This window comes from Coregonus lavaretus (assembly GCF_964263955.1).
Source record: "Coregonus lavaretus genome assembly, chromosome: 27".
Classification (NCBI taxonomy): Eukaryota; Metazoa; Chordata; class Actinopteri; order Salmoniformes; family Salmonidae; genus Coregonus; species Coregonus lavaretus.
Window position 1 is genome coordinate 8,306,348 of NC_140014.1, and position 21,460 is coordinate 8,327,807.

The 21,460-nt window shown below is 42.8% G+C and overlaps 1 protein-coding gene across 1 annotated transcript in view; it reads right to left on the reverse strand.

The window, feature by feature from the left end:
* Positions 1-18,858: 18,858 nt before the first annotated feature.
* The window catches only part of msrab (methionine sulfoxide reductase Ab), a 46,527-nt gene continuing 43,925 nt past the window's right edge, over positions 18,859-21,460 (reverse strand). The window contains exon 7 of the mRNA XM_084144370.1: positions 18,859-18,942. The gene's annotated coding sequence lies outside the window, so the exon portion shown is untranslated. The remainder of the gene's footprint in view (positions 18,943-21,460) is intronic.

Below are 21,460 nucleotides of genomic sequence, written 5' to 3' on the forward strand. Positions count from 1 at the left end.
AGATAAGTGATCGTTCTGAACGATGTATTCCCTGTTTTCCCAGATTCCTTGCTCCCTCTGCAGAAGACCCTAAGAATTGCAACTGCATACCAACTAACAACAACTCAATCCTCAACTAAGGGCTAAATTCAATCCGGACAGTGGAAGATCCGCGTTATAGCGCAATGGACATTTAAAGGTCATTTCTGATTGAGTGGTTACCATGAATGCAGTCTCTGCGAACACGGGAACTTTGCCTTTAAATGTAAATCGTGCTATAATGCGGATCTTCTACAGTCCGGATTGAATCTAGACCTAACTCCCATAGCCTTTAACTTGCACCTTGTGTATTCTATTATTCTAATTCTCAACAGTAAGTTGAGACCCTGACTGACTTTCTCCCAAAAAAATATATACAGTTGAAGTCGGAATACATTTAAACTCAGTTTTTCACAATTCCTGACATTTAATCCTAGTAAAAATTCCCTGTCTTAGGTCAGTTAGGATCACCACTTTACTTTAAGAATGTGAAATGTCAGAATAATAGTAGAGAGAATGATTTATTTCAGCTTTTATTTCTTTCATCACATTCCCAGTGGGTCAGAAGTTTACATACACTCAATTAGTATTTGGTAGCATTGCCTTTAAATTGTTTAACTTGGGTCAAACGTTTTGGGTAGCCATCCACAAGCTTCCCACAATATGTTGGGTGAATTTTGGCCCATTCCTCTTGACAGAGCTGGTGTAACTGAGTCAGGTTTGTAGGCCTCCTTGCTCGCACACGCTTTTTCAGTTGTGCCCACACATTTTCTATAGGATTGAGGTCAGGGCTTTGTGAGGGCCACTTCAATAACTTCACTTTGTTGTCCTTAAGCCATCTTGCCACAACTTTGGAAGTATGCTTGGGGTCATTGTCCATTTGGAAGACCCATTTGCGACCAAGCTTTAACTTCCTGACTGATGTCTTGAGATATTGCTTCAATATATCCACATAATTGTCCTTCCTCATGATGCCATCTATTTTGTGAAGTGCACCAGTCCCTCCTGCAGCATAGCACCCCCACAGCATGATGCTGCCACCTCCGTGCTTCACGGTTGAGATGGTGTTCTTTGGCTTGCAAGCCTTCCCCTTTTTTTCTCCAAACATAACGATGGTCATTATGGCCAAACAGTTCTATTTTTGTTTCATCAGACCAGAGGACATTTCTCCAAAAAGTACGATCTTTGTCTCCATGTGCAGTTGCAAACCGTAGTCTGGCTTTTTTATGGCGGTTTTGGGGCAGTGGCTTCTTCCTTGCTGAGCGGCCTTTCAGGTTATGTCAATATAGGACTTGTTTTACTGTGGATATAGATACTTTTGTACCCGTTTCCTCCAGCATCTTCACAAGGTCCTTTGCTGTTGTTCTGGGATTGATTTGCACTTTTCGCACCAAAGTACGTTCATCTCTAGGAGACAGAATGCGTCTCCTTCCTGAGCGGTATGACGGCTGCGTGGTCCCATGGTGTTTATACTTGCGTACTATTGTTTGTACAGATGAACGTGGTACCTTCAGGCGTTTGGAAATTGGATGAACCAGACTTGTGGAGGTCTACAATTTTTTTTCTGAGGTCTTGGCTGATTTCTTTTGATTTTCCCATGATGTCAAGCAAGGAGGCACTGAGTTTGAAGGTAGGCCTTGAAATACATCCACAGGTACACCTCCAATTGACTCAAATTATATCAATTAGCCTATCAGAAGCTTCTAAAGCCATGACATCATTTTCTGGAATTTTCCAAGCTGTTTAAAGGCACAGTCAACTAAGTGTATGTAAACTTCTGAACCACTGGAATTGTGATACAGTGAATTATAAGTGAAATAATTGTAACAATTGTTGGAAAAATGACTTGTCATGCACAAACTAGATGTCCTAACCGACTTGCCAAAACTATAGTTTGTTAACAAGAAAAGTGTGGAGTGGTTGAAAAACAAGTTTTAATGACTCCAACCTAAGTGTATGTAAACTTCCGACTTCCACTGTATATACTGTATCTCACAAAAGTGAGTACACCCCTCACATTTTTGTAAATATTTAAGTATATATTTTCATGTGACAACACTGAAGAAATGACACTTTGCTACAATGTAAAGTAGTGAGTGTACAGCTTGTATAACAGTGTACATTTGCTGTCCCCTCAAAATAACTCAACACACAGCCATTAATGTCTAAACCTCTGGCAACAAAAGTGAGTACACCCCTAAGTGAAAATGTCCAAATTGGGCCCAATTAGCCATTTTCCCTCCCCGGTGTCATGTGACTCATTAGTGTTACAAGGTCTCAGATGTGAATGGGGGGCAGGTGTGTTAAATTTGGTGTCATCGCTCTCACACTCCCTCATACTGGTCACTGGAAGTTCAACATGGCACCTCATGGCAAAGAACTCTTTGAGGATCTGAAAAAAATAATTGTTGCTCTACATAAAGATGGCCTGGGCTATAAGAAGATTGCCAAGACCCTGAAACTGAGCTGCAGCACGGTGGCCAAGACCATACAGCGGTTTAACAGGACAGGTTCCACTCAGAACAGGCCTCGCCATGGTCGACCAAAGAAGTTGAGTGCACGTGCTCAGCGTCATATCCAGAGGTTGTCTTTGGGAAATAGATGTATGAGTGCTGCCAGCATTGCTGCAAAGGTTGAAGGGGTGGGGGGTCAGCCTGTTGGTGCTCAGACCATATGCCGCACACTGCATCAAATTGGTCTGCATGGCTGTCGTCCCAGAAGGAAGCCTCTTCTAAAGATGATGCACAAGAAAGCCCGCAAACAGCAGATTAAGGACATGGATTACTGGAACCATGTCCTGTGGTCTGATGAGACCAAGGTAAACTTATTTGGTTCAGATGGTGTCAAGCGTATGTGGCGGCAACCAGGTGAGGAGTACAAAGACAAGTGTGTCTTGCCTACAGTCAAGCATGGTGGTGGGAGTGTCATGGTCTGGGGCTGCATGAGTGCTGCCGGCACTGGGGAGCTACAGTTCATTGAGGGAACCATGAATGCCAACATGTACTGTGACATACTGAAGCAAAACATGATCCCCTCCCTTCAGAGACTGGGCCGCAGGGCAGTATTCCAACATGATAACGACCCCAAACACACCTCCAAGATGACCACTGCCTTGCTTAAGAAGCTGAGGGTAAAGGTGATGGACTGGCCAAGCATGTCTCCAGACCTAAACCCGACTGAGCATCTGTGGGGCATCCTCAAACGGAAGGTGGAGGAGTGCAAGGTCTCTAACATCCACCACTTCCGTGATGTCGACATGGAGGAGTGGAAGAGGACTCCAGTGGCAACCTGTGAAGCTCTGGTGAACTCTATGCCTAAGAAGATTAAGGCAGTGCTGGAAAATGATGGTGGCCACACAAAATATTGACACTTTGGGCCCAATTTGTACATTTTCACTTAGGGGTGTACTCACTTTTGTTGCCAGCGGTTTAGACATTAATGGCTGTGTGTTGTGTTATTTTGAGGGAGACAGCAAATGTACACTGTTATACAAGCTGTACACTCACTACTTTACATTGTAGCAAAGTGTCATTTCTTCAGTGTTGTCACATGAAAAGATATACTCAAATATTTACAAAAATGTGAGGGGTGTACTCACTTTTGTGAGATACTGTACATATATACAAAAATATATACGACCGTTTATGTCGCTTATGCCTGGGGCCGGCCCTGCTAACTCCTCACTACTATGACTGATCAAATTACCCATAGATACTTGATACTTATACAGAAAAAAAATTAGTAGGTGAAAAAGGTCATTCTTTTAACTTATGATAATGGATTGGCTGCTTTAATAAGCTCCAGATTTGACTTTGTTAATAAAGTCATTCATCATGTTGTCCAACCTCTGATCAATATCATTTCAACAGAAAGGCAGGGAGGAATCCTTTTCAACAATAGGGATATGGACTATTGGTAAAATGTAAAGGGGATCAAAAGCATAAAGTATGTTGTGTTCCCTCCCAATTTTAATAAGAAAATAACAGTATTTTCGTATCATGTCATCGTCTGACCCTTGGTTTCATTGAAAGTCCCTTTCCCATCTGATAAACCAAAGTCAATCTTGGCTTTACTAGTTTTTATGAATTCAAACAAGCATTCCACACAATAATACAAATTGTTTTTTGTAAGAGTTGACAGCACACAGATATGTGTGCACACTCACACAGATTTCTCCCTCTCTGTCAGACAGCACTCTCCAGGCCCCATAGTAACACACAGGGCCTCATTCGTATCCTCCCATCCCTCTCTCTTTCCCTCCATCTCCCCCCTGCTAGGATCCCCACAGCTGCGCGGACCAGGTGCGTTCCGCCCATACACACACACACACACACACACACACACACCCACACCCACACACAGACTTCCTCCCGCCAACGGACACAGCAGGAAATGCCTAATACCAGTTTTAGAATGATGCCACTATGCCAGCGTGACAGGGTGCCTGCAGGAGCTGCCACTCTTCCTCCCTGAGGGGAGAGAGAGAGAGAGAGAGAGAGAGAGAGAGAGAGAGAGAGAGAGAGAGAGAGAGAGAGAGAGAGAGAGAGAGAGAATCATAGAAATGAAGTGCTATTTAGCATTTAATTCAGAACATAGATTGAGAGGAGCAATATGGTGTCTCCCTTTAGCTAGATTTTTTTGAAGAGCTACAGTATATTCAATAAATTCAATAAATGCTAACGGAACACTCACGTCGTAGTTCAACAGTTAGTCATATTGGACTTCTGGCCTTGTCTGAACCTCAATATGAGAGCTGGAAGTGTGGCAAAGAGATTCTAGCCTTGTCCAAACACAAGGCCTTGGTTTATAGGCAACAGGGTGAAGGGCTTTCCTCTTCCTCCTCAGTCAGAGGAACTAGGAGTGGTGGTGGAGACCTGGTGTTACTGACTGAGAGGGAAGCAGCTCCACTCACATTGATAAGACACAGTGTGTGTGTGTGTGTGTGTGTCACAGCCTATGTAAACATCAGGCCTATTGTACTGTGTACTGAGAGAGACGGGGTCCTCCCAAGATCAGGTTAAGCTTCCCTGGTCTGGTTGATTCAGTGCTTCCTAGAGGAACATGGAGCGTGATACTAAGATAATGGTACAAAGAGTGGAGGGAGAGACAGTGGGAATCTCACAGTAACTAAGAAGGGTGTGGATGTCTGAGAGCTTGGGTACGTTTTCATGTGTGTGTGTGTGTGTGTGTGTGTGTGTGTGTGGGGGGGGGGGGGGGGGGGGGGATTCTTGTGAGCATGTGTGAATGAGCATAAGAGTGTGTGTATCCGTGTAAATCTGTGTATGCATGTGTATGCATATGGAATTTGTGTGTAAGTACTGTACATTATGTCAGTGTGTGTAGGCTACATGCGTAACAGGCTGTAGACATACAGAGAGATGCCAGATACAGAGAAAGAGCACCGCATGACTGTTTCTAAGTAACAATGGCGACGGGGAGGATGTAAAAGAGTCATTTGTGGCCAGGGCCTGCTGGCAGGTGGGCTGGGTCGATCCCTCTACCCGTCCACCCCCCACACGCCCTCCTTCTGCCCACACTAACTTGGCCAGGTGCCGTTGCCATGGCAACAGGGGGTCCCTCGACCGATACACACATACTGTGCACTACAATGGCATGCTAACCACAGAGAGGAAGGGCTACTAGGCGCTGTCACTCAACCATAAAACACAGTCGATTTTTCCCGACAACCAATTACAATGAAGTCGTAGTACAATATCCTGTTGTGATGGTTGTAAATCATGGTAGTCTAAAGTAGGTAGAAAAGAACAGACATTAGTGTCATGTGCTGTACCGTTGGCCTGAATGCTTATCCTGCGTGTGTTGTCATCATGGTGGACACTGCTGATTGTGCTGTAGTGTATACACTTAGTGTACAAAACATTAGGAACACCTTCCTAATATTGAGTTGCACCCCCTTTTGCCATCAGAACAGCCTCAATTCATTGGGGCATGGGAATCTACAAGGTGTCGAAATCGTTCGACAGGAATGCTGGCCCATGTTGACTCCAATGCTTCCCACAGTTGTGTTAAGTTGGCTGGATGTCCTTTGGGTGGTGGACCATTCTTGATACACACGGGAAACTTTGAGCGTGAAAAACCCAGCAGCATTGCAGTTCTTGACACAAACTGGTGCGCCTGGCACCTACTACAATACCCCGTTCAAAGGCATTTAAATATTTTGTCTTGCCCATTCAGCCTCTGAATGGCACACATACACAATCCATGTCTCAATTGTCTCGAGGCTTAAAAATCCTTCTTTAACCTGTCTCCTCCACTTTATCTACACTGATTGAAGTGGATTTAACAAGTGACATCAATAAGGGACCATAGCTTTCACCTGGATTCACCTGGTCAGTCTATGTTAATGTTTTGTATACTCAGTGTATATGGAGTTTCTATCTTCTCCCATCATCTTCACTGATCAGCCCAACAAGAGGCCTTCTTCTCTGGGGTCACTTGTGTGTGCACTTGCGTGCGTTTAACTGTGTGCGTTTGTATCTGTATGTGTACACGTGTGTGTGTGTGCGCATGTAACTGTGTGTGTGCACTTGTGTGTGTGTAACTAGCTATGTGTGTGTCTGTGCATCTGTATATATCTGTGTGTGCATCTGTGTGTGGGTGGGCGCACATGTGTTTTATAAAAACAAGTGCTAGTTATTTTGGTCTGTGGCTCACCACAGCTCACACTCTCCCTGTCATGTTCTGTTGTCACACGGCCCTTGAAGAGCAAGAGAAGGAAAGAAACGAAGATTGGCCCCACGGACAACATGCAAGCCCTTCTTATCATAAGGCTCTTCGCTTTTCTAAGAAACGCCATAGAACCCATTGAACTCACATTGGATGAAATTGTAATGCAACATAAACACTATGAGATACTGGCAAGGTTAATAGTTGTGTCTGAATTAGGCTTTAGTCAGTAATATTAGTCATTCATCATTTATGTGTAATTCATATATTAGTAACTTATTTTGCTCATTGTGTATGTATGTTTGTGAGTATGCGCATGTGTGTGGGTAGTGTGTGTTTAAAAACGGGTCAAGTAAGACCCTCTCAGCATATGTAAGGTCCCAACCAAGCTTCACCTGAATGGAGAGATCAGGCTGCTATGAAGTAGCCAATCGGTTCATTCAGATGTGACCTGTCATATCTAGAGCTGTCGTTGCTGATGAGCAGTATATTTACAATGGAAACAACTCACCACAACAAACATCACTGTTTGTCCTGAACCCTCTGTACCTAGTCTACTTACCACTAGTCATTTCCACCCTCAATGAGCTGAGGCGCCTAGCTACGCAGAAGGAGAATGGGTTCACACATATAGGTGTGTGTGTGTGGGCGCGTGGTCACACATTCACCTTAACCATTTCCATCCACAAGCTGCCAGGCCAAGCTACCACCACTGGATGTTTTTTGAGGCCCGTTTTCTTTTAAAATCCTCCTGCGTAGCGTGGGCCTCACAGAGCTACAGTGGGTTACGGTTAGTTGGCTTATTCATATCTCTGTGGCTGTTCTCAGTCATAAATAGGTTACTGAATGGTATCAGTAAGCACAATGACTTTTCAACATCTTTTTAAAGGTCCAATGCAGCCGTTTTTATCTCAATATAAAATCATTTCTGGGTAGCAATTAAGTACCTTACCGTGATTGTTTTCAATTAAAATGAGCAAAAATAAACAAAAATAGCTTCTAAGCAAAGAGCAGTTTCTCAAGCAAGAATTCCGTTAGGACTGTCTGGGAGTGGTCTGAGTGGGGAGGGGAAAACTGAAAACTAGCTGTTATTAGCAGAAAGGTTTGGAACTCTCTTTCTTATTGGTTGATTAACTAATTTACTGCCTGGTGATGTCACCATGGAAGGCCAAAACTCCATTCCACCAAAACAGGCAGAATTTTCAGGTGGTCTTTTCAAACAGCTCTTACACTAAAAGGGCATTATAATAATTGTCACAATTCGTATTTTCAACATATTTTGCTCATAGGTTCACTAGCTATGCGGTATCTTGTACATGGTCATATGCTCACTTTCTGTAGTGAATGGAAACCAGTTTGAATAAAAGTATTTACTTATGAGAGAATTAATATGATACATAAAAGTATGTAAGTATGTATCTATGTAGAGCCATGAACACATCCAATAGTAGGCCTACATGTATGCATGCATGCGTGCACACACACACACACACACACACACACACACACACACACACACACACATACACACACACACACTCCAACAGGAAGAGTGTGGGTGTTTGGGAGCAGCTGCATGGGAGAAGCGTCAAACATGGTTTCCTCCTGAATCTCTCTTCTTTCATTCTCTCTGCCTCTTGTGTGCACGCACTCACGCGCTCACACACGCACACACCATCTCCACCAACTATCTTTACCACTCCATAGCTCTTATCAGGAAGCAGAACCAGATCATGTGATTCAAAGAAACAGGGAGATTAAAATCTGCAGAGTTAGCACAGCTAGTGTGTGCGTGTGTGACTAGCGTATAGAAAACAGGACTGACGCAAAGACCGTTACTAATAAGTACGTGTCCCCTTTTTGTGAACTCTAAGTGATGTCACTTAATGTGGTGTAGATGTTGAGTGGCTTCACTGCAAGTAGATTGTATGTTTTAATATTCAATAATAATAATCATACAAAATCAAAAGTGTTGTCACTTACCTTAACACCTTCTGATAGTGTCACAATAAATGTTGTTTAAGGCCTATTTACACTTTGGTTAAATGCTACCCTTGTGAGTGGCTGATGACACTGATAATAGAAAGATGTTATGGTTACAATCATTAACAAGTAAAGAGTAACCAAGGACAAAATATACAGTGTAATTTGAAATGACACAGACATACCTAGCTCAACGGATAAACTTAACATTCACAGTCACAGTCTCTCGGGAGAGTTGGGGCAACCCCCCCCCATGGCTTCCTTTTGGTACTAAGATTGTGTCTTTTAGTTGGGCTTTTTGTCTTTAGCTAGTGGAGAGAAGAATCCCTATGAGCACAAGATGCTGAAAAGCCTGGTATACAGGCTCAAAGCTCATGGTGTTTGGACACAGTCCGAGACAGGACAGTCACAGGACAGGAGGCCTCAGACAGGCCCTATTGTGTCCAGATGGGCCTTTATTGAGTCCACAGCTGGGCACAAAGAGCCTACCGGTACGCCTCTGCACTGTGTCATTCACACACACGCACGCACGCACACACACACACACACACACACACACAAACACACACACACACACACCCACACACAATATTGTGACTTAGTGATTAGTGGACAAAATAAAGAATATCATCCTGGGAAAAAACATATCACTGTATAGGCAAGGGACTGAGAACATGACATTTGATACATTTGGTGTCTCATTCAATTAGTCCACTAGTTTTCCCAAATCAAAGGAAGCTCAATCAGCTCAAATCCAGTTCAACCAGGTTGCCAGGTACAGTCCTTTGAGGCTAACCTTTAGGTGGGGTTCCCCACTGGAAAACAACTATTGTTTTGAGGTGAAACTGGCAACCTAGGAACCTAGAGGTGTACATTAGTCATCACCATGGGAGTGGCTGGTTGGTTGGTTGACAACCCGTAGGGAAGTGATGCAATCTTGTTTACCAGAGGTGTGCTCCATCTCTGCACCCCCGCTGCCCCCACTTCCCGCCCACGCCCCCGTCCCAACCGCCACCGCTAGTGGCGTCCTGCACTGTGACTGCAGCCCTAATGCAGAGAGGTGCGCCCACGCACCCCTGCTGCACACCCCTGTGAAGCAAAACACAACGGTATAAGCCTTGAGCTCAGCCCTCCAATAGACCACAGATATTTTTTATAGCTAACAGCAATTTGTTACTGTATGTTCTGTCCTAGATTGTCTGTTATTTATTATTTGTATGAAAAACCCCACACGGGGAAATAAAGTTATTTAAATTGAATGAAAGAGACTACATTATTACTATAGTAAAGAGATGGTACCCCTAGGCAGTTGGAATGGGAACAATTGTTAACAGTATTCTGACTGTCGTTCAGAGGGAAAGGAGGTTACCCTGACGAGGTGGTCCATACATTGATGGACATGTCCTCGCATACTAATTATACAACGGGTGGGTCTAATCCTAAATGCTGATTGGTTAAAACCACATTCCAGCTGGTGTCTATTCCACAAGTTACCACCGGCTAAATCTGATGTTAAAATGCCGATTGACTCTGTTCCATCTGACTGCGCAATCCACTGTCTCATCAGCCCAGCCAGGCAATTTATAAACTTGATCTCCACTATAAAAACCATCTAGACATTATCTCACATTTCTTTAAGACTAATATTTTGTTTTCAACAGCGGAGATTAGTATAAACCCCGTTGTCTGTCTCTCTGACATTTGCAACATTTTTCAATATTTAAATTCGATCTCCAGCTGTCCCTAGTAATGAACGTGTCGGGAGTCGGGATGAGACAGACAGGCAGGCAGGCAGCGTTTCTCAACCAGTCGAAATCATGAATCAGCTGGTAACATTTTAATGGATATATACAAAGAAATGTAATTTGAAAAAAGGTAAAACTAAATGAAGTGCAGCTAGTTTGCAGTCTTTCCAGCTTCAGTTTGAAGTGATTGTGTTAGCTGTGTTGTTGGCTAGCTCCTCTGAACAACAGTCATGACGAGTGAGCACATTTTCTATGCCAGGCGAAATCGCGGCTCATTAGTTCATTGTTATGGATGTATCCAAATAAATGTCTCTAGAAAACAGCTTAAACAAATGCAAAAGCAGCTACTTTGCTGTTACTCTGGCTGCATTTTTTGATGTGACTGTAAAGACTGAACGACTGGGTCGCGTCTCTGGTAACCGAACCGATAGAACAAACGACCAGCCGGCTTGGGTCTTAGATTTTGGTCGGGACTATATCTTGTGGAAGGATGAAATAGTAGGAATAAATTAATAAAAATAATGTTTTTAATTAAAATATGTCAATAATTATTTGAATATGTTGGTAACCCATTGTATAAAAGTGATAATGCCCTCGAAGCCGTTGTTTGGAGGATATATTGGCAAATACAACACCCGTGCCAATATACCCTCCAAACACCGGCTTCTCGGGCATTATCACTTAATTAGAACATGGTAACATTCTAAGTTAGAACCTATGTTAAGACATAAATTCACAAATGCACAGTCTTCAAACATACAATTACGAAACTTCAGAAGCTATTTTCAATAAATGTTCTTGGTCCTAGAGTACTGAAATGTTCAGAGTACATTCAGAGGAGTTACTGCTTTCAATACATGTAAAAACATTTCATTTGGTAGAAATTCAGTTACGAGACTTGGAAAGTGTAATTGAAAACAATCTGTGATATGTGCACCTGACAAAGCTGGGCTATATCATCATGACCCACCTCAGGTGCACCATTATCATTAGTTGTCTATAAATACCAGATATTCTTCTGAGTCAGTTAGGCTTTTCCATTTGATTAGCCATGGCAGTCATGGAGCCATTACTACACGCACTGAGCACCCAGCTGGCCACGCACGCACGCACACACACACACACACACACACACACACACACACACACACAGCCTCTCTGCTCCGCTCCTCTCTTCCGCTTGTGTTGTCAGCTCCTCTCTGACTATGTCCTGTTTGTGTGTGAGTATGCTTGTACGTGTGTGTGACTGAGTGTGAATGTGCGTGTGGATGCCAGATGTGTTTTGCGTCCCCTCTCCGTCCGTCCGGCATGCCGCGTCTTAATCGGAGCGTCACAGCTCTGGAGCGCCGGAGCACAGCGGGCCCTCTGTGTCGCCCCAAGAAACGTACCGTTGTCTGGGCCCGGGCATCTGCAGCTCGTTGGCGAGGGAGTAGCCGGTGGCCTTCCCTGGTGCCTTTTACAAGCTGCCTCCTTTTTTGGGACGGTTGACCTCTGAACTCTTGGAGATAGCACTACGACCTCCACACAAATACACACATGCATGAAGGCGTACACACACATGCATGCACACACACACACACAAGAGCATGACACACACATGGGTACACGCACCCGTGCACACACACACACACACACGCTCGAGCATGGGCATGCACACACATGCACAAACTCGCACACACACACACACCCTCGTACTCACCCATCCACACACACACACACGGATGGTCTCGGGGGGCAGTGTGTGGTGTGTCACTGTCTCTGGCCCCAGTGGCACGTGCTCCACTAGGCCTGGCTGGAGGCCCAACTCGCTGGCACCCTGCACCTGTGAGCCTGAGCCACCAAGAGACAGGAAACCCCGAAATAACTGCTGAGTGTCTTCATCCCGCGAGTGTGTGTGTGACAGAGAGACAGCGAGAGAGAGAGAGAGAGAGAGAGCGAGAGACAGAAAGAGAGTGGGTGGGGGGGGGGAATCGATGGAGGGAGTTAGAGAGTGATAGAGAGGGAGAGAGAGCGAGAGAGAGAGAGCGAGAGAGAGAGAGAGAGAGAGAGAGAGAGAGAGAGAGAGAGAGAGAGAGAGAGAGAGAGAGAGAGAGAGAGAGAGAGAGAGAGAGAGAGAGAGAGACATTTGCACCTGGACAGTTTGGCTGTTACACTCGCTGCCTTATTATCACCAGTCAAACTCTTAGCCTGCCCATCCTGCCCATCGTACTGCTTACAGCATTTCCCCTCAACCCAAAGTGAACAGGGTCATCTACTCAAACTACACTTACTTAAATTCGGACTATAATAAAGCCTCAGTACCCTATACATTTAAGCGTTCATCATTTTCAATGAGGTGGCCACACAGCCAATAACGACTTCTGAACCCTCCAGAGGCTCAGATAAACTGTGGCTCACAGTGTGGAAAACAATCAACAGTGCTGCCTTAGCATGCTAATGGCCTCATTGAGACACCGCCATTGAAACTACAACAGTGCGTGATTAAATCACTCCACTCAGATACCGTGTGTATGTGCGTGTGTCTGCTTTATCAAAGGTTATCAGACAAGCAAAGACGCTAATAAACAGGTAGCTAGCCCGACCACATATGTCTCTGAGCTAGCAGGCATAGTTCATATCCTCATGGTTCAAACGCTTCGCATAGAGACACAGAGAGACAGAAAGCTACATGCAGACCCATGCAAAAATCTCTGACCCGATACTAAAATAACTCCAGAGAGCGTGCACCTGCACCCCAGTCGGGTCCACACCTACACACAGGTGTCAGGAAGTGACACACACAAAGAGAGAAAGAGGGAGGGGGAAAAAAACTAGAGCATGGTGAAATCTGTCTGCTGCGGTCGCCCAAAGAGCTTTTTCTAGATTTCTCTTCTCTCCGCTTTGGAGTGTAAGCATGAGTGTTTGAGTAGAGATGTGAGTCTGTATAAATGTGTGAGTACTTGAGTATGTGTATGAATGTGTGGGGGTGAACTGGAGGGTGTAACTAGCATTTGTGTAGACAGCAGTGGAGGCTCCTCAGAGGAGGAAGGGGAGGACCATCCTCCTCAGTGAATTTCATAAAAATAAAAATAGCGAAACATTAAAAAAGTTAGCCTTTTTAGATAAAACTATACTAAATATATTCACGTCACCAAATAATTGATTTAAACACAGTAGCCTACAGTAGCCTCAACAGCACTCTGTAGGGTAGCACCATGGTGTAGCCGGAGGACATCTAGTTTCCGTCCTCCTCTGGGTGCATTGACTTCAATACAAAACCTAGGAGGCTTATGGTTCTCATACCCTTTCATAGACTTACACAGTAATTATGACAACTTCCGGAGGACGTCCTCCAACCTATCAGAGCTCTTCCTGCATTAACTGACATGTTGTCCACCCAATCAAAGGATCAGAGAATGAATCTAGTACTAAAAGCATAAGCTACAGCTGGCTAGCACTGTAGTAGCACTATGTACAATCTTGTACCTGACATCATTGGAGAGCTCTTTGGTCTTGGCCATGGTGGAGAGTTTAGAATCTGATTGATTGATTGCTTCTGTGGACAGGTGTCTTTTATACAGGTAACAAGCTGAGATTAGGAGCACTCCCTTTAAGAGTGTGCTCCTAATCTCAGCTCGTTACCTGTATAAAAGACACCTGGGAGCCAGAAATCTTTCTGATTGAGAGGGGGTCAAATACTTATTTCCCTCATTAAAATGCAAATCAATTTATAAAATTTTTGACATGCATTTTTCTGGATTTTGTTGTTGTTATTCTGTCTCTCACTGTTCAAATAAACCTACCATTAAAATTATAGACTGATAATTTCTTTGTCAGGCAAACGTACAAAATCAGCAGGGGATCAAATACTTTTTTCCCTCACTGTAGCTAGCGAATGCAGCTAGATAGTTTAGATTACTCAAACACCCGGATCAAGCAACAGGGATGCTATGTTAGCTATCAGGCTATGGCTATCCAACACTGTAACTCTTCCAAGTCAAGGTAAGTTTTTTTAATTAATTTTTATTTTGTACTTATTGTCACTGGGGCCCGTTTGGTGTAACTGCTAAACTGCTTGCTGACTGTACACTGTACTGCATGATTGTAGCTAGCGGGTTTACTAATGCGTTAGTTCTAGTAGATATGTTGACTATGACTGTCACAATCGTTAACGGAAGATACGGACCAAGGCGCAGCGTGATAAGCGTACATTTTATTAAGTACTTAACACGACACAAAACAACAAACAAACGATACGTGAAGTCCTAGGTTACACAAAACAAACCTTTACGGAACAAGATCCCACACCGACTAGTGCCAAACAGGCTTCCTAAGTATGGTCCCCAATCAGAGACAACGAGATACAGCTGCCTCTGATTGGGAACCACCCTGGCCAACATAGATCTAAACGATCTAGCACATCAACATAGAAAATATAACACAGAAACTACACACCCTGGCTCAACATTTCAGAGTCCCCAGAGCCAGGGCGTGACAATGACGTTAGCTAATGAGATGACAACAATGCAGGCTGTGTGTAGCGGTTATGATATGAAGGTTTGGCTTGGAAACGTTTTTTCACCTGGTCACAGACAGCTGATGTGTTGTGCACTGAAGTCCACAAGTGAAGGGAAAGGTGAGAGGAGGAGAGTGCGTAGATGCGAGAAGGAATTATACAACGCGCAAAGTGCTCATGCTATTTGTATGTGGTTGCTATGAAAATGAACTGTGTCTTCGTGTGATTAGTGGTGTATTCATTCCGCCGATTCTGTAGAAAAACGTTTCTTAAACGGAAGTAAATGGAACAAAATGGGGATAAACATACCTGAATTTGTCCAATAGAAACTGTCGTTTGCAACTGTTGGACTAATGATTACACCCTAGATCAGCTAGATGCTGGCAAGAGTGTGCAAGGCGGTATTGAATGTGTCACTGTCTTTAACCTTGATTACTCAAATGTTTCTCTCGACCTGTGCACTTACGTTGTAAACTTTCATTCATAGGCTAGATTGTAGCAACCTCATGATGGGTATTTGAAAAATGTGAGGATCATGTAGTAGCCTAAACATATCGATGTTACATTGAGCTCAGTGAATGGAATATGAATGACAGTCATCCAATATGCTGTAATAGAAATAAGGCCATGCTCATAAAAAAAAAAAAAATTCTCATCTTAAACGGCACCGACCGCAACTGTGGTAGATAGGTCTGTGTCTCTCTCTTTAGGCACTGTTGTGTGTATCCGTGTGTGTGTGTGTGTATTTGCATGTTCAATCATCTGTGTGTATAATAAGGTTTGTCTGAGTTCTAAAACAGTCTGTGAATCATATACAAGAAGTCCCAGTGTTGCTCATCTGTAGAGCAGAAAAGGTGACAGATACTCTAGGAGAGTACAGTAACCAACTATGACGTAACATATGACCACGGAGCATGCACACACACACAAACACTACCCCATAACACCTATTCACAGTGACATAGAGAGACAGCAATGAGATGGTGACTACATCGCGTTTTGATGTAGATAAGGCTTTTAAGAAACACCTGAATTCATTTAATTTACAGTGCCTTCAGAAAGTATTCACACCCCTTGACTTTTTTCCACATTTTGTTGTGTTACAGCCTGAATTTAAAATGGATTACATTGAGATTTTTTGTCACACAATACCCCATAATGTCAAACTGAAATTGTTTTTACAATTTTTTTAAAAATTAATTTAAAAAAGCTAAAATGTCTTGAGTCAATATGTATTCAACTCTTCGTTATGGCAAGCCTAAATAAATTCAGGAGTAAAAATGTGCTTAACAATGATTGGGAATGATTGCTCAAAACACCTATTCACAGTGACATAGAGAGACAGCAATGAGATGGTGATTACATCGCGTTTTGATGTAGATAAGGCTTTTAAGAAACACCTGAATACATTTTATTTACGGTGCCTTCAGAAAGTATTCACACCCCTTGACCCTTTCCACATTTTGTTGCGTTACAGCCTGAATTTAAAATGGATTACATAGAGATTCTTTGTCACTGGCCTACACACAATACCCCATAATGTCAAAGTGGAATTATGTATTTAGATTTTTTTAACAAATTAATTCATAATGAAAAGTTGAAATGTCTTGAGTACATACAGTGGGGGAAAAAAGTATTTAGTCAGCCACCAATTGTGCAAGTTCTCCCACTTAAAAAGATGAGAGAGGCCTGTAATTTTCATCATAGGTAAACAACAAAAAAGCAGACATTGAATATCCCTTTGAGCATGGTGAAGTTATTAATTACACTTTGGATGGTGTATCAATACATTCAGTCACTACAAAGATACAGGCGTCCTTCCTAACTCAGTTGCCAGAGAGGAAGGAAACCACTCAGAGATTTCACCATGAGGCCAATGGTGACTTTAAAACAGTTACAGAGTTTTATGGCTGTGATAGGAGAAAACTGAGGATGGATCAACAATATTGTAGTTACACACTGTTTTGCAATGAAGGTCTACAGTAGCCTCAACAGCACTCTGTAGGGTAGCACCATGGTATAGCCAGAGGACAGCTAGTTTCCGTCCTCCTCTGGGTACATTGACTTCAATACAAAACCTAGGAGGCTCATGGTTCTCACCCACTTCCATAGACTTACACATTAATTATTTCAACTTCCGGAGGATGTCCTCCATCCTATCAGAGCTCTTGCAGCATGAACTGACATGTTATCCACCCAATCAAAGGATCAGAGAATGAATTTAGTACTGAAAGCATAAGCTACAGCTAGCTAGCACTGCAGTGCATAAAATGTGGAGAGTAGTTTAATCAAAGAGATAGAAAGACAATAGTTGAACAGTTTACAACAAATTAATTTATTCAAAAATGAAGGAGAAGCAAGAGAGAAAGAGAGAGATAGCTATATTTCATTGTATTTATTTTCTCCCACTTTCACTTACTTAGCTTGCGAATGCAGCTTGCTAGTTTAGCCTACTCAAACACCCGGCTCAAGTAGAGCGGGATGCTATGTTAGCTAGCTGGCTATGGCTATCCAACACTGGAACGCTTCCAAGTCAAGGTAAGCTTTTGGTTTGATGAACTTATTGCAACCGGGGCCCGCCGGCTATACTGCTTGCTGACTGTACACTATACTGCATGATTGTAGCTAGTGGGTTTACTAATGCGTTAGTTCTAGTAGATATGTTGACTATGACGTTAGCTAATATGATAGCGGTTATGATATGAAGGTTTGGCAGCTGATGTGTTGTGCACTCAAGTCCACAATACTAACCTAAGTGACAGAGTGAAAAGAAGGAAGCCTGTACAGAATTCAAATATTCCAAAACATGCATCCTGTTTGCAACAATGCACTGAAGTAATACTGCAAAAAATGTGTCATGTTTGGGGCAAATACAATTCAACACATTACTACATTATATTTTCAAGCAGAATGGCGGCTGCATCATGTTATGGATATGCTTGTAATCATTAAGGACTGGGGAGGTTTTCAGGATAGAAAATAAACGGAATGGAGCTAAGCACAGGCAAAATCCTAGAGGAAACACCTGGTTCAGTCTGCTTTCCACCAGACACTGGGAGATGAATTCACCTTTCAGCAGGACAATAACCTGAAAGACAAGGTCAAATCTACACTGGAGTTGCTTACCAAAAGACAGTGAATGTTCCTGAGTGGCTGAGTTATAGTTTTGACTTAAATCTGCTTGAAAATCTATGGCAAGATCTGAAAATGGTTGTTTAGCAATCAACAACCAATTTGACCGAGCTTGAAGAATTTTGAAAATAATATTGGGTAAATGTTGCACAATCCAGGTGTGCAAAGCTCTGAGAGACCCAGAATGACTCACAGCTGTAATCGCTAACAAAGGTGATTCTAACATGTATTGACTCAGGGGGTTGAATACTTATCTAATCAAGTTATATTAGTGTTTTATTTTTCATGAATGTTTTACAAATGTTAGATTTTTTCTTCCACTTTGACATTACAGAGTATTTTGTGTAGATGTAATTATATCAATTTTAATCACACTTTGTAACACAATAAAATGGGGAAAAGGGTCAAGGAGTGTGAATACTTTCTGAATGCATTGTATGTTATAAAACCTTAATAACCAAAAGCAGTCTTGCAACATGGAGTTATGATAACGTAAGAGGTCATAGCTTGGTTTCTTGGAATGTAGAAAGAGATTAATTCACTTATTTTAACCATTAAAGCTGGAATCAATAGAGGTGAAACTGCCATGTCAGTTTGCGATATTACAACAGAGACGTTACTTCAAACAACAAACACATTTTCTTCCCCTTTGACATCATTGCACATCATTGCACGCACGATAGAACAGCAGAGTATGTACTACGTTTTTATTTCACCACGATGCTGGATGCTCATTTCCTCAAAACAAAAACAATAACAAATGTGCCTAGGGGCATCCAGTGGCGCTGTTCCGCCTATCTCGGATGTCAGCTTTAATGGCCACTCTGTAGATTATTAAGGACCTCAGTCAACAGAGCCACGGACTTTTCACTCGGCTACCGTCTGGCAGAGAGAGACAGTACAGGTGCATCAGTGCCAAGACCGAGAGACAAAAAAACAGCTTCTATTACCAGGCATCAGACTGTTGAACAGCCATCACTAGCCGTCTACCAGGTGATGCACACTCACTCACACAAAACACACACACAAGCTATCACACACACACACACACACACACACACACCTCATACTCAAAAACACATGCACACACACAACCAACGCTGCTGCCCCATGTCACAGAGACATTGAACCACTGGACACTTCCTGTTTCACACTGAGTATTTAAATACTGCATTCCCGACATACTGTAGCTCATTCTAATATTTCTACTATTGTACTTTATATTTAGTTATACTGTTTATACACACCGCAAATTTATTTATATACTGGATTCTTAACATAGCTTACTCTAATATATCTACTGCTGTACAGTGAGGGAAAAAAGTATTTGATCCGCTGCTGATATTGTACGTTTGCCCACAGACAAAGACATGATCCGTCTATAATTTTAATGGTAGGTTTATGTGAACAGTGAGAGACAGAATAACAACAAAAAAATCCAGAAAAACGAATGTCAAAAATGTTATAAATTGATTTGCATTTTAATGAGGGAAATAAGTATTTGACCCCTCTGCAAAACATGACTTAGTACTTGGTGGCAAAACCCTTGTTGGCAATCACAGAGGTCAGACGTTTCTTGTAGTTGGCCACCAGGTTTGCACACATCTCAGGAGGGATTTTGTCCCACTCCTCTTTGCAGATCTTCTCCAAGTCATTAAGGTTTTGAGGCTGACGTTTGGCAACTCAAACCTTCAGCTCCCTCCACAGATTTTCTATGGGATTAAGGTCTGGAGACTGGCTAGGCCACTCCAGGACCTTAATGTGCTTCTTCTTGAGCCACTCCTTTGTTGCCTTGGCCGTGTGTTTTGGGTCATTGTCATGCTGGAATACCCATCCACGACCCATTTTCAATGACCCAAGATTTGACTGTACATGGCCCGTCCATCGTACCTTTGATGCGGTGAAGTTATCCTGTCCCCTTAGCAGAAAAACACCCCCAAAGCATAATGTTTCCACCTCCATGTTTGACGGTGGGGATGGTTTTCTTGGGGTCATAGGCAGCATTCCTCCTCCTCCAAACACGGCGAGTTGAGTTGATGCCAAAGAGCTCAATTTTGGTCTCATCTGACCACAACACTTTCACCCAGTTCTCCTCTGAATCATTCAGATGTTCATTGGCAAACTTCAGACGGCCCTGTATATGTGCTTTCTTGGTGACTATGGTCCCAGCTGCCTTGAGATCATTGACAAGATCCTCCCGTGTAGTTCTGGGCTGATTCCTCACCATTCTCATGATCATTGCAACTCCACGAGGTGAGATCTTGCATGGAGCCCCAGGCCGAGGGAGATTGACAGTTATTTTGTGTTTCTTCCATTTGCGAATAATCGCACCAACTGTTGTCACCTTCTCACCAAGCTGCTTGGCGATGGTCTTGTAGCCCATTCCAGCCTTGTGTAGGTCTACAATCTTGTCCCTGACATCCTTGGAGAGCTCTTTGGTCTTGGCCATGGTGGAGAGTTTGGAATCGGATTGATTGATTGCTTCTGTGGACAGGTGTCTTTTATACAGGTAACAAACTGAGATTAGGAGCACTCCCTTTAAGAGTGTGCTCCTAATCTCAGCTCGTTACCTGTATAAAAGACACCTGGGAGCCAGAAATCTTTCTGATTGAGAGGGGGTCAAATACTTATTTTGCCCATTAAAATGCAAATCAATTTATAACATTTTTGACATGGGTTTTTCTGGATGTTTTTGTTGTTATTCTGTCTCTACTGTTCAAATAAACCTACCATTAAAGTTATAGACTGATCATTTATATTATTATATATATTATGCCATTTAGCAGACGCTTTTATCCAAAGCGACTTACAGTCATGCGTGCATAAATTTTTTGTGTATGGGTGGTCCCGGGGATCGAACCCACTACCATGGCGTTACAAGCGCCGTGCTCTACCAGCTGAGCTACAGAGGACCACATTTCTTTATCAGTGGGCAAACGTACAAAATCAGCAGGGGATCAAATACTTTTTTCCCTCACTGTACATACTAGTCTTGGGCGGTATTCTGTATATACCGTATACTGGGTATTTGGAAATAGCCACGGGATGGTCTTTCAATACCGTCAATACCGTTGAAACTATTTCTTTTGAAGTTTTTCAATACATTTTAAATATTTGTAGCTATTTTTTAAGTAAATACATGCAGTCAACTTGTGCAATGCGTTAGGCGATAAAGCAGATCACGTTCTTATTTCATCTGTCACATTATTTTACATTATGAACCTTACTTAGTTCCCCAGCACAGTTGAGCCAGTCACGCATTTGTTTGTAAATAGCACAACAGTAGAAAGCGAGAACAGGTGAGTCCAGCTGTGTATTGACAGGGGTCGCATTTTATATTGAAAGTCAACAGTGTTTTTTTTGCTTCAATACAGTGATCAGGGACGTGCAACTATAGTTT